Here is a 13,989-nt window from a genome sequence, read left to right on the forward strand (position 1 = left end):
CACTTCACTACGGGATACAGTAGCTTTGCCGAGGCTCAAAAACACTCGGTAAAGGCTTTGCCGAGTATAACACTCGGCATAGAGAACACGACATCTACAGTATCGGCAAACAACTATTTGCCGAGTGTTTTTTATCGCGCACTCGGCAAATAGTTTGCCGAGTGTCAATAAACACTCGGCAAAAATAAACTCTCGACAAAAAAAAGTTAACGGGATGCCACGGTGACGGCGCTTTTGCCGAGTGCACGACGGAAAAGCACTCGGCAAAGTTTCTCAACTTTGCCGAGTGTCAAGCCCAAAACACTCGGCAAAGTTTCTAAAGTTTGCCGAGTGTCCAAGCCAAAACACTCGGGAAAGTTTAGACACTTTGCCGAGTTTCACGCCCAAAACACTCGGCAAACACTTGCTCAACGACCAGATTTTATGGTCACTTTGTCGAGTGTCCATTTGAATACACTCGGCAAAACCAAAACACTTGACAAAGAAGGTTCCCAGAATAACAGAAAATAGCCTCTTCGTCGAGTGTTTTGCCTTGACACTCGGCAACTCCGCTCTTTACCGAGTGTTACACTCGGCAAAGCGACCAAGACCCCCCCTTTTTACTAATCTGTCACATATAACGGACCCTCTCAATTCACAATAAACCATCACAATTCACAACAAACCATCATCACAGGCATAATTATATGTCACAGGCATAATAAACCATCTTCACAATTCACAATTGAAAGGTTCTAATGGCTAGAGGGGGGTGAATAGCCTAATAAAAATTTCTACAACAACACTTAGCAAACCAGTTAGACAATTATGAGGCAAAGCAAGTGTTACGCTAGCCTACTAAAATTGCAAGCCACCTACCATAATTCTAGTTTATATAGTTTCTATCCACACAATAGCTATGCCACTACACTAAGTTAGTGTGCTCTCAAAGACTAACTAAAGAGCCACACTAACCAAACTAATAAGCTCTCACAACTAGCTATACTAAAGAGCTTGACAACTAGTTTGTGGTAATGTAAAGAGAGTAAGCAAGATGGTTATACCGCTGAGTCGAGGAGTGAACCAATCAATCACAAGAATCAATATCAATAAAGACTAATCACCTCGGAATCAAATGATGACATAATGATTTTTTACCGAGGTTCACTTGCTTGCCGACAAGCTAGTCCTCGTTATGGCGATTCACTCACTTGGAGGTTCACGCGCTAATTGGCATCACACGCCAAACCCCCAATAGGGTGCCGCACAACCAACACAAGATGAGGATCACATAAGCCACGAGCAATTCACTAGAGTACCTTTTGGCTCTTCGCCGGGGAAAGGTCAAGAACCCCTCACAATCACCACGATCGGAGCTGGAGACCATCACCAACCTCCGCTCGACGATCCTCGCTACTCCAAGCTATCTAGGTGGCGGCAACCACCAAGAGTAACAAGCGAATCTCGCAGCGAAACATGAACACCAAGTGCCTCTAGATGCAAACACTCAAGCAATGCACTTGAATTCTATCCCAATCTCACAAAGATGTTGAATCTATGATGGAGATGAGTGGGAGGGCTCTGGCTAAGCTCACAAGGTTGCTATGTCAATGCAAATGGCCAAGAGAGTGAGTTTGAGCCAGCCATAAGGCTTAAATAGAAGCCCCCACGAAATACAGCCATTGTACCCCTTCATTGGGCACAACATGGGGTGACCGGACGCTCCGGTTAGATCGACCGGATGCACCCTTCCAGCGTTCGGTCAACGGATGGCTGCCACGTCATCCCTCTCTTCAAATACTGAGCGCCCGATCCCAACGGTCAAGTGATGACCGGACGCAGCACAGTGCCACGACCGGACGCATGACCCGAGCGTCCGTTCACTTTCAGTAAGGTTCCAGCTGCGATCGGACGCGTCAGTTAGATCATGACCGGACACAGGACCCCAGCGTCCGGTCATTTCCAGTAAGCCTCCACTCAAGACCGGACACGTTCGATTAAGCCCGACCGGACTCACCCAGCGTCCGGTCACTCATTGTCTCCTCTGTGTGCTGCCACATCAGTAGGACCGGATGCACTCAGCCAGCGTCCAGTCACAAAGTGACCCAACGTCCGATCACTCCGTGAAATCCTGTCATTTCTGTATAGAGCGTCGGTGGCACCGTCGGACTGTCCTCACTCTACGGGCGGACACTCCGCCGGTGAAGTTTCTTACCCTTGCTCAAATGTGCCAACCACCAAGTGTATCACCTTGTGCACATGTGTGTTAGCATATTTTCACAAACATTTTCAAGGGTGTTAGCACTCCACTAGATCCTAAATGCATATGCAATGAGTTAGAGCATCTAGTGACACTTTGATAACCATATTTCGATACGAGTTTCACCCCTTTTAGTAGTATGGCTATCGATTCTAAATGTGATCACAGTATCTAAGTGTCTCGATTACTAGAACAAAATGGCTCCTACCACTTATACCTTTGCCTTGAGCTTTTTGTTTTTCTCTTTCTTCTTTTCAAGTCCAAGCACTTGATCATCACCATGGCATCACCATTATCGTGACATGATCTTCATTTGCTTTGCCACTTGGAATGTGCTACCTATCTCATGAACACTTTGATAAACTAGGTTAGCACTTAGAGTTTCATCAATTCACCAAAACCAAACTAGAGCTTTCAACAATAAACCATCATCACAAGTCACAACTAAGTCACAATAAGCCACAAATACAAATGCAATCACTGCGGAGGCCCTTGGAACAACTGCGACAAATCTGGGTCTTGAGACTGATTATTTGATGCCGTCGATTGATTCTGCACAAAAGAGAAGTATTCAAAACAGTGTTAGCTTCCTTTTTTAAGTTGCAGTAAAATGATATGTAGGTTAGTACTAACAACAACCTGTTCGTTTGGCTGTGGCTTGTCGTAAACGATCGTAAATTTCCAGTCGGAACAGTATTTTTCTCTCACACAAATCAGCCAGCAGTACTTCTTCACGAACCAGCAACGATACGAACCAGCCAACCGAACAGGCTGTCTAGCAATGTTTACTGACAATAAAACATATATATTTTTTTGTTAAATTCAACATGATAATAGATTCAATTTGACCCATACTTTAGCTTCATCTAGTGTCCAGGTCAACTATAAATATAAAAGCTATAAACAGAATGTGAAACATGTTTTAACTTGGCAGCTTTGTTTCACTGTCAAACAAAGACAACTAGCTGCTGGCCAATTATTTTTGCTAACTGTGTATTCAAAACCAGTTTTGTCCATTTGTCCACTAGACTGACAAAGGACAGTCGTCCACGCGTAGGTGGTCAATGACAACAGTATTTAGACTATTTCTGATGTTCTTGTTGATAATAATCTTTTAACAGCCTGTTCGGTTGGCTGGTTCGTATCGTTGCTGGTTCGTGAAGAAGTACTTTGTGTGAGAGAAAAATACTGTTCAGGCTGAAAATTTACGATCGTTTACGACAAACCACAGCCAAACGAACAGGCTGTAAATTACTTGACAGAATGGAGCAAGAAATTCGCAAGTTATGTTCAAAAACAAAATAAAAGTTTCAGGAGGTAGCCATGGCTTGCTATCTTCATTCTGTAAGTAGCTCTAACGTTGCTTTCAACCAAAATAGGCTGCTATGACATTGATTCACTGCACTATCTCTGAAAGCGATTTGCTGTCACGTACATAGTCATGGACCATCAGCTACCCTTAGCTGCCAGTGACAGAACCGTATATATTTGTAATAAGGTTTGGTATGACTGCAGGGAATTTCATTAATTAGCTTAATTTCTAACCGCAGATCCAAAAAGTCAAAATCTAGAAAGTCAGCTTCTAAGCGAAAAGCAAAAAACTGCAGATAAAAACCAAATAGGCTCTCAGATGTGTCGCATCAACAGGGAGCACTAAATTAACACGCTACACAGTTAATTAATTATGGACCTACGTGTTTAATTTACATTTTTTCAGTCTGCCAATAACATTAGTAGCAGCAGAAGGCTTCATCTAGTGTCTCTCCTCCTGCTGAATCATTTTCCCCTAACATCTAAAGTTCTCTAAGTCAAAGTATTCAATCTGCAGAATAAGGTGTCAAGTGACTCACATGAGTAGTTGTGGGTGGCTGAGGTGGAGAGAATAGCATCGGTGGCGGTGGCAAAAGTTGACCCATACTCGATGCAAAATTCTGCATGTATTAGAATATTTGGTCCATCTTCAACCGATTTTCTTCCTCCATCTTCTGCCGCTCGGCCTCTATCCTCTGCTGAATCGTCTCCTCCATCCTCGCTTCCATCTTCTCCCGTTGCTTTATTTCTGCTTCCACCCAGGTCACGTAAGAAGTTCCAGAAATACCATTGACTGGAACTGTTAGATGAGGAAGAAGCTGAAATATCCAGCTTCACGTGGCTCTCTCTCCGCTCTCGTGCCCCCAACACACAACCATGCATGGTCCAGATTGCCCCAGGAGGGATGCCGACACCGTAGTGCGGGACAGAGTTGGATGATGGCATGTGGAGGGGCGGACACTAGCGCCGGGTGGAAGCGGGGTGGGGCCAGGTAGACACCGGCGCGTGGATCCGAAGGGGTGGCGCGGAGATGGGCGCACGCCTATGTGGGGCAGAGGAGGTCAGTAGTGCGGGGAGGGCGGGTGGATATTGGTGTATGGGTTGTGCATAGAAAACACTAAATAAAGTAAATGATTTTGATGTTGATATAAAATTTTGAGAGATTACTAGTTTAAGTTTATGCAAACTTAGATTAAAAAATGGCTTTCCAATTTTTTCTAAATTAATTCAGCGAGCTTCTGCTTGACGCATGACTTTGTGTTATGGGTGAGTAAAGTTTTAAAAAAATGCGTTTAGTAAGTCGATCTTCCTTCTCTACTATGTCTTAATCTTTTTCTATGATCAAATTCCTTATTTTTCAACTTAATCTTTTTCCTATGGTTCATCCCAAAATCCTTTTCATCCAAATCACTCCTTCCTGCTCACCGTTCGTCAACCTATCTCTAAGGACCTTTTGAGAAATTTTTCTAGCTTTTTCCGGATCCTGTTCCCACTTTTCTACTAGCATAATCTAATTTATAGATGCTCCAAAATATCTTTTTATGAGCTTAAAATACTTTATTTGGGTTCCTCATGTTCCAAAAAGTCTGAGAATTTCCCCCGAATTTTCGGAGCTTTCTGATTATTTTTCGTAGCTTAAAAAGCAATTCTAGGCTTTTATAGAATTATTTTATTCATGAAATTAATTAATTCTGAAAATAAAAAAATCGTTATTCTTCCACCAACCTCAAAGCTCATGCGCAAGATTAATAAATCCTAAAGGCCCGTCTTTATTTACCAATGTGCTTTAATGTTTGTTTGGACCCATTAATACAGGTGGATGGTGCAACATAAATTAGTATCATATCGCTAGTTGATATGGATGTGGGGAGTTTTTCTCCATATATATATATATATATATATATATATATATATATATACACAACACCCTTTGGGCAAAGCACACAAAAACTACCGTAGGGGGAGCCCCTAGTTTGGGAAATCCACTACCATAAGGGGAGTCCCTAGTTTAGAAAATTCCTCGTATAATAAATTAGAATTTTCTCTCCACCTATAGTGTCACCGTCGGTCAACTCCGACGACTCCCGCGGCAGCTGTTCCGGCCATCTCGTCTGTCTCCGGCAAAAAACCACCGCCTGACAGTCGGTCGGCTACAGGCTGACCGAGCGGGCTTGCCGATGCCCCTAGAGGATTCAACCTGGACCATGACCTTCGCGATGACTTTGTGTCCACGGTCCTGAGGATCCCATGCCGAACTCCTCGTCCCAACGTTCGCTGGCTTTGTCTTTAATTCCTCCTCAACTTCAGCGTGAGATTTTCCTTACCTTTCTTTTCTTTCTGTTTATTCCATGTTTCCCTATGGAGGCCGACCTCTATCTTGATCTGCACTTCTGCAGCAGGACTTAGCGCTACCTTGTTGATGCCTGCGCCCATGAGGACGAACCCGTCACCACCATAGTCAGGCAATGTTGTCGTTTGCCTCGTTGTCGTTCATCATTGGCTGAAGGTAAAGAAAACATCTGTGTGCCTCACGTCCATGTACATTACAAGTTGGCCTTTCCTTTTCTTTCACCCGTGGCACACGTCTCTCTGCTTGAAGAAGTCCGGGATTGCTGCTACGCCGAACCGTGCGGCCTGCAAAGGGACGAGCAGATTCGATGGCCGTGAGGGGAGATAATGTGCGGAGAGAAAAAAGAATGGAGAGAAATAAGGGAAATAAAAAGAAAAAAGTAGAAGCATATTATAGACATTTCACAGTTTTCCACCACCAGGACAAACCGAAACTAAAGAGCTACTTGACTATAGAATCCACAACTCAAAGTGTTTTGGCTAAAGTTATTGCATTCTTATACGTGCTACTTGTACATTGCCCTCGTAGCACCAAGGGTATCATATGATGGAGATATACTTGTGTAAAGGTGACAGTGCAATACCTACACAACACAAACCTTTCTTTATTTGAGAATTTCAAAATATAAGAAAGCAGAACAAATACTATCAGGCGTATGTGACTTCACCATTACACATAACTTGAAAATGAAAATCAGCTGGTTACACTCGGCCCATAGCTTTCGATGAACCAACTACAGTTGGAGTACCACACGCTGTCCCAATGAATGCAAAAACAGGAATGCAACAGTGGCCCAGAATGCCAATACAAATGAGGCAGCACTGATAACATAAAGGACTAAATGATCAGATGCCTCATCAACATCTCCCACTTCCATAGGGCCAGTAATAAGAGAGCACTTGTTCCCCTCCGACAAATTGTGAAGGTTAGCGTTGCTCAAGTAGCTGTCCCCGCTGAACGAGCTGAACTGGCCAAGGTTTGGTATGCAGCCTGACGAGTTGCTGTAGGCAACAGAGAACATCTCCAAAGAAGACACGAGTCATTTGCCAAGGTAAGGTATCCAAATGAGATGCCACCAAAGCAAGGTGGTAATGAACCCGAAAGATTATTGTGGGATAAGTCAAGTATATTCAAGTATTCGAGATGGCATAGGTTCGGGGGAATTTGCCCATCAAACCTATTCCCGCCTAACAGAAGCTTCTTTATTTGAGAGAGATCTTGTATCCAATCAAGACTACCCTTGAACTGATTATATCTTAGATCCAGAGCTATGGTATTGGAGCTATTGAGAAAAAAAAACTGGGAAGCATGATGTCACACCCAATTTTAAGGATAAAATGGGATGCAAAATCTTATGTGCGCCCAGAGAGCAGTCACACACATAAGCTAACAAATTATAAATAGTACCATCACAAGTGTTTATTACATCACGAATAAGATAGAGTCTTCACATAGATATAGTGGAAGTAAGAAAAGATCTCTCGCGGAAGCTTCATTTCACATGGACGTCGACTGGTTGACCACAAGTCTAGAAGCCCTCAGAAAAATCATCATACCCATAGCCATCTGTTACCCATCCAAGATTTTTATCCAAATAATGAAAATAAACAAGCATAAGTACATGTCGTACTCAACAAGTGTAACATGGGGTTCATGAGTCTCAAAAGGCTTATACAGATTTAACAGCAATCAGCTTTTAGTTGTCACAATTTTTAGCTTAAGAGTAGCAACAATGTGTTTCAATTCCCAATGCAAAACACATGATCAAATGTAAACATGAGTAATAAATAGCATAAACAGATAATTCTTAGTGTTCATCTATTCCGTAAATGTTCCAAGGCCGCTCGTGACTGTGAGCACGGCTGATATACCAGTTTTACACCCTGCAGAGGTTGTACACTTTCACTGTGAGTCGTGATACCCATATACTCGGGTTAATTACTCCCAAAACACTTCCAAGGTGAGCAGACAAGGGTCACTATGAAGCCTTTCAAAGGTTCGTCTAACAAGTTAGGGCCGTTAGGTTTCTATGGCCTGCGAATGTAGGGCTCCCCTTCCAACAGGCACAATGACGCACAGTCTATACACTGACGGACAGAGGCCGCACTATATCCAACCCAAAACACACCCCTCTTGCGCCATAAAGGTAACCTCTAACAAGCTAGAAAAGGTCCTCATACTGAGCTAAAGTCAGAGCCATATAGCCCTCACAGCTGTACTGTAAGTCCCGGATGATCACTTACAGATAAGTCCTTAGGGAGAGGAATCTGAAGCATTTAAAAAGTAGCTAAATACTCCAGCCCCCTGTTTCCAAGTTGCTTAAAAAGTCATATTTTAATGTTTATTGCATATACCATTAGTCAAGTTACAAGATCATGGTTTAATTAAGCACTAGTGTCGGTGTTTCGGACCGGGGGGGTCCTCAACCGACTAGTGAATTTGTTCTGCGTGCTCCCGATTCTGGATGGTGATGCAAAGAGACACAAGATTTATACTGGTTCGGGCAATCGGTGCCCTACGTCCAGTCTGAGAGATCGAACTTGTATTCCTTGCACCGAAGTGCTCGTAGTAGGGGGTTACAAGCTAAGGGAGAGAAGGAACTAGCCCCAGGTCTCAGCAGGGTGTCGTGTGGGCCGTCTGAGACGTTGCTCTCAAGCGGCTGGAATGTGTGCGTGTGTGTTACCCAGTGTTCTCCCCCCCTAAGTGGCCCAAGTCCTCTCCTTTTATAGTTGAAGGGAGGACAATGACAGTACATGTATTACTATGCGACGTCATGCCAATAGGGGTGGCACGTCCGAGCCCTGTGGCCTGTTCCTGTAGCGGCGTGGTCGTAGGAGTGGTCCGTCCTTGAAGTACTGGGGCGGCATGGTTGTCCCATCAGATCCTGTGCATCGTGGGAGCCTCGAGAATGCCTCGGAGCGGACGTGGCGGCGAACGTGCAAGCCACTGTGGACAGACTGTGCGCGAGGCCGAGACTTGGTCGGTGCCGAGGCTTGCACTGCAGTGGGGGGGTCTCGGCAGGCATGAACCCCAAGATCGCCGAGGCCCTGGTGTACAGTGCTGAGGCCTTGAGCGGGTGGCTGATCGTGGGTACAACGTTAGGACACAGTGGTCGGTAATCCTCGTCGTACCCTATCCCAGCCGGTATGGCGCTGATCATGGACACAGTGTTAGGACACAGTGGCCGGTAATCCCCGCCGTGCCCTGTCCCGGCTGGTATGGCGCTGATGCGACCTCGAGCCGCGTCGGCCATTCTGTGGCGTTGAGCCACTGTCCGGCTGAGATTGTGGGAGTGGTTGAAAGTATTAATGAGACGTGACGTGCTGTCGGGGGGTCGACCGAGGTGGGGGGCGACGGGCTGCGGATGAGCCGGCCTCAAGCGGCACGGAGAATGAGGCCTCGCGCGAGACGGAGATCAGGCTCCTTGCCAAGGCCTCGCGTGATATGGAGAATGCACCTCCTACCGAGGCCTTCTGTGGAGAGACTCGAGCGAGGCGGAGACGACGTTCCCTGCCGAGGCCTTCTCTGGAGAGCCTCGGGCGAAGCAGAGTTTGCGTCAGGATGCCGAGACCTTCTGCTCAAGGCTCGAGGCGAGGAGGAGGAGGACCCAGTGGGCTCGGTCGTGGCGGGTGAGGGGCCCACGACTTACCTTCTAGTTTTTATTTATTAGATGGTGAAAGGATCAAGATGCCCAAGAGGGGGGGGGGTGAATTGGGCTAATTCTAAATTTTCTTGCAATAATCAAATCCTACGGATAGCCCAATTAACCCCTTGTGCCTAGAAAAGTGTTTATATCAAACTAATGCACAACAACCTCTCAACCTAAGTTCCAAACTTACTCTAGCAAGCAATTCTTATGGAAGTAAAAACAAGTATTGAATTGCTCAAAGTAAATGCTCAAAGTAAGTGCTCAAAGTAAATAGAGAGAGAAAGGAACGCGGCGATGTTTTGTCGAGGTATCAGAGAGTCGCCACTCCCCACTAGTCCTCGTTGGAGCACCCGCGCAAGGGTGTAGCTCCCCCTTGATCCGCGCAAGGATCAAGTGCTCTCTAAGGGTTGATTCTTCGACACTCCGTCGCGGCGAATCACCCAAAGCCGCTCACAACTTGAGTTGGGTCACCCACAAGCTCCGCCGGGTGAACACCAAACTTCCAATCACCACCAAGCCGTCTAGGTGATGGCGATCACCAAGAGTAACAAGCACGAACTCTCACTTGACCACGCGAAGCCTAATGAGAAGATGGATGCACACTTTGCTACTCTTGATTTGCTAGTGAGGCTACTCTCTTGGATTCTCAAATCACAAACACCTCACTAGGACCTTGCTCTTCTTGGCACTCACAAACGTGTTTCTCAGCTGTTGGAATGAGCAAAAGATACTCCACTCACGAGTGGAGCTTCTATTTATAAGCCAGCCTGAAAAACGAACCGTTATGAGCCTCTGCGGGATGACCGGACGCTCCGGTCGTGATGACCGGACGCTCCGGTCAGTTCAACCCGCGAACCAGTTTTCAAGTGATGACCGGACGCTGTCAGGGTCCGGTCAGTGCCGACTGGACGCGTCCGGTCGCTCTTGGATGCTTACTGTAAACGACCGGATGCTGGATACTCAGGGTCCGGTCATACTGACCGAACGCGTCCGGTCACTCTTTCCCAAGTCTGGACCCTTACTGGAGTCGACCGAACGCTGGCCCTCAGCGTCCGGTCACATGACCTCCCAGCGTCCGGTCACACCAGACTTGATCTTCATGGTCAAATGAACTGACCGGACCCTGCGGCCAGCGTCCGGTCGCACCGGAGCCAGCGTTCGGTCAGTGTTTGACCCTCCATTCACTTCCAACTTCCGAACATATGTGAATAAAGTTTGCTCCAAAAGATCTTAGGCATTCATAGGAGCTACCTAGAGCTAGTTTTAACAAGTGTGCACCACACCTAACTCACTAGACTTAACTAGGTCAAGCTACCCGTTCATACCCCCCTTCATAGTACGGCCAAAGGAAAAAACAAAGTCCTAAACTACTCTAAGTGTCTCTCCAACTCCAATTGACACTTAGAACTAGTTATCCTTAACCTTGTCGTCCAACCTTTGAAAACCGAAACGATTTCCATCGTAGGGGCATGACAACCTCGATTGCCCAATTGATCTCCATTACCATGTGTTAACACTGGATTTTGGTCGATTCTGGAAGATGACAGGTAGACCCACATGCGGGAAGAAGGGTGTTCGGCAAATAACGCAAGCGGTCGGCTAAATGCTTGTGCGGTCGGTTATTCTGGAAGGCGGTAACTCCATTCGGGAAAACAGAAGATGGCAGGCAAGACCGATCGGAAAGATGAGAGTTGTATTAATAAAGGAATCTATAAGTTTAGGGTAAGGAATCGTAAGTTTCCAAGTTTGTTTAGAAGTTCCTTTGTAAATCGTAGTCCTTTAGGACTCACATTTTGTCTAGGGTATAAATATTGACCCTCGACCATTGTAATAAGGGTTCACAACCAAATCAATACAACCGGCCCCGTGCCAACTTTCAAGTCCTCTTGTCGTGTCGTCGAGTTCTTCGAGAGGAATCATCGATCCGTCGACCTCCGTAAGTTCCGACAACCTTGTTATCATGTTTAGTATCATGCGGTGGATTTAGACATGGTGCAAGTAGTCTTGTTTGTTTTCAATGGTCGTGCGGCGGATCTTTGCTTGACAATCAAGAAGTCTTTGCTTATGCTTCGTTTATGAGTAGATACCGTGCGGCAGGCGTTTACTCATATGCTTAGTGAAAGCGAGATAGTTATCGGCACTATATTAGATATGACAAATCTAAATAGATTCATTAAGTTATCCAGTGTTGCATGTTTTAAACCTCTTATATATTTGTAACACACTTCTGCCCAATCTAGATTGATATTGTTCGGCCTTCTTTCTCTTGTGGTTTTATTCGTGCTTCAACGATCATTGTTTATTTTTATATTACCCTTGCAAAATAGATAACATGCTCATAGTGGCTGAATTGTCTTAATCTAGATTGTCACATGTTGCGGGTTCATGCATGTTAATCACGTTTAAGCTTTAACGAAACTAGGTGTCGTGCGGCAGATGCAGGTTTTAGTTTAGTTTAATCGCTTTTATTTGTACGTTCCTTCTTCATGGATCCCAATTCGGCTGGATTGCCGAGCTTGGTTATGCATTAACTCATAATTAATTTCACTTGTTCAAACATGTCTTCCCATGCACATGCATTTGGCAATTAGGTCTTTACGTGCATTTACCCTACGATTAGCTGAATGGTTTATGAACTTGTTGGCAGACAGCTCTCTATAGCCGTATGTCGTTGTAAGTGGCTTCAGGGCCGTATATGTGGAACTGTCCGGTATTACCCGACATGTTCCGGTTTGACATTTAATTGTTTTATCCCTTGTTAGTTTTTTCAGGTCAAACTGACTGGCACGTTTCCGGATCACGAAACACCCAGGAACCCGATTTAAGCCACGCTTTTTGGCTTGCTGTGTGTGAGGCACAGTACGTCACATTTTGTGTCAACACCATGACCTAACTTAATTGTCTCTGCAAAACACACGTTAGTCATAGTAATCTTGTATTGACATTAATCACCGAAATCCAAATAGGGGCCTAGATGCTTTCAATCTCCCCCTTTTTGGTGATTGATGACAATACCACCTCGAGTATGTTATGGAGTGAGGTTTTTGACGGGCTTGGTTCATATAAGCTTTTGTCAATAAGAACAAAAGAGTTAGTCACGCTTATATGACCCAAGCCAACACAATGTACTCAAAGAATATGAATTAAGCATGAGTACAAATAACAAAGCTCATTTGCTTCGAAGTGTAAACGCGAAAGCAAAAACAAATGAGCATTACACAGGTGATATGACATATAGATAAAGCAAAGTAGAAGTCACACATGTCAAATATCACAACCACGTAGATAGCACTATCACATATAAATAAAAGTATGCATGAAAGTAAACACACGAATGCATAAGTAATAGTGTATCACACAAATAAAACTCCAAATGTATATAATAAGCTAATACTAGATAACTAGCTCCCCCTAAAACTCGCTCCCCCTAAGTCTACATACTCAAACCCTCTCCCCCTTTGGCGTCAAACACCAAAACCTAGGGGTCGGACGGCGGGGCTACAGCGGACGAGTCGGGCGCTGAAGTACGTGGAGCAAGATGGAACTGGGCGCCATCATCATCTGACCTTGAGCTCTGAACTGACTGACCCTCTGAAGCAGGAAGTGTCGCTGAAGCGGTCTGGGTCTGAGCTGGTGCTGCCTGTGAAGCTGCAAGTATGTCTGTCGTAGGATCTGACGAGGCGACAGATGAGGGGAGCCTCTGAGTAGTCATGATAGCTGGAGCAGCTATAGATGGACCGGCAATATGCATGTGAGGCGGAGTAGGCATGCCGGTCAACTCACTGAATGATGCTCTAAGACTCCTGGAGACTGACGACTCAGGCACGAATAGTGAGGATGTCTGCTCTGGTGAGAAACCCGTGTGATAAGGAGTGAACTGCGGGGCTACACCAGGTGAGGCTAACCACTGGGACACCTGTACAGGAGGTGAAGGAAACTGAGCTGGAGGCTGTCCCTGACTCTGAAGCCCGATGGGCTGTACTACTGGAGTCGTCGAAGTGGTAGGAGGCTGTGCAAGCTGGGGCGAAGTCTGTGGCAGTGGGATTCCAATGGCTGTCACTACATGCTGCATGAATCCCATGAGCTGCTGCTGCATAAGTAACTGCTGGTGCTGAAGGAGCTGCTGCTGCCGTTGAAACTCGTCCTGACGAGCCTGAAACTGTGCGAAGCTTGTAGCTGTCTCCTGTGCCTGTCGTGTCTGATCCTGCTGCATCCGCTCAAGAATAGCAATGAGAGCGGGGTCTATCTGTGGAGCAGGTGGAGCAAAACTGGAGCTACCTGCCTCTGCATCGTGTCTGCATGGAGGCATCTGAGGTATAGGCTGGTAGTCGTCGTTGGAGCTGTCACTGTACTCACTCACCTCCTGCTGTGCCTCTAGCTCCTCCTCCTCAGTGGCTGCAATCCCTCTGATGATCTCATCCTACTGAGCTGCGGACTCTG

This window comes from Miscanthus floridulus, chromosome 14, assembly GCF_019320115.1.
Source record: "Miscanthus floridulus cultivar M001 chromosome 14, ASM1932011v1, whole genome shotgun sequence".
NCBI classification, from domain to species: Eukaryota; Viridiplantae; Streptophyta; class Magnoliopsida; order Poales; family Poaceae; genus Miscanthus; species Miscanthus floridulus.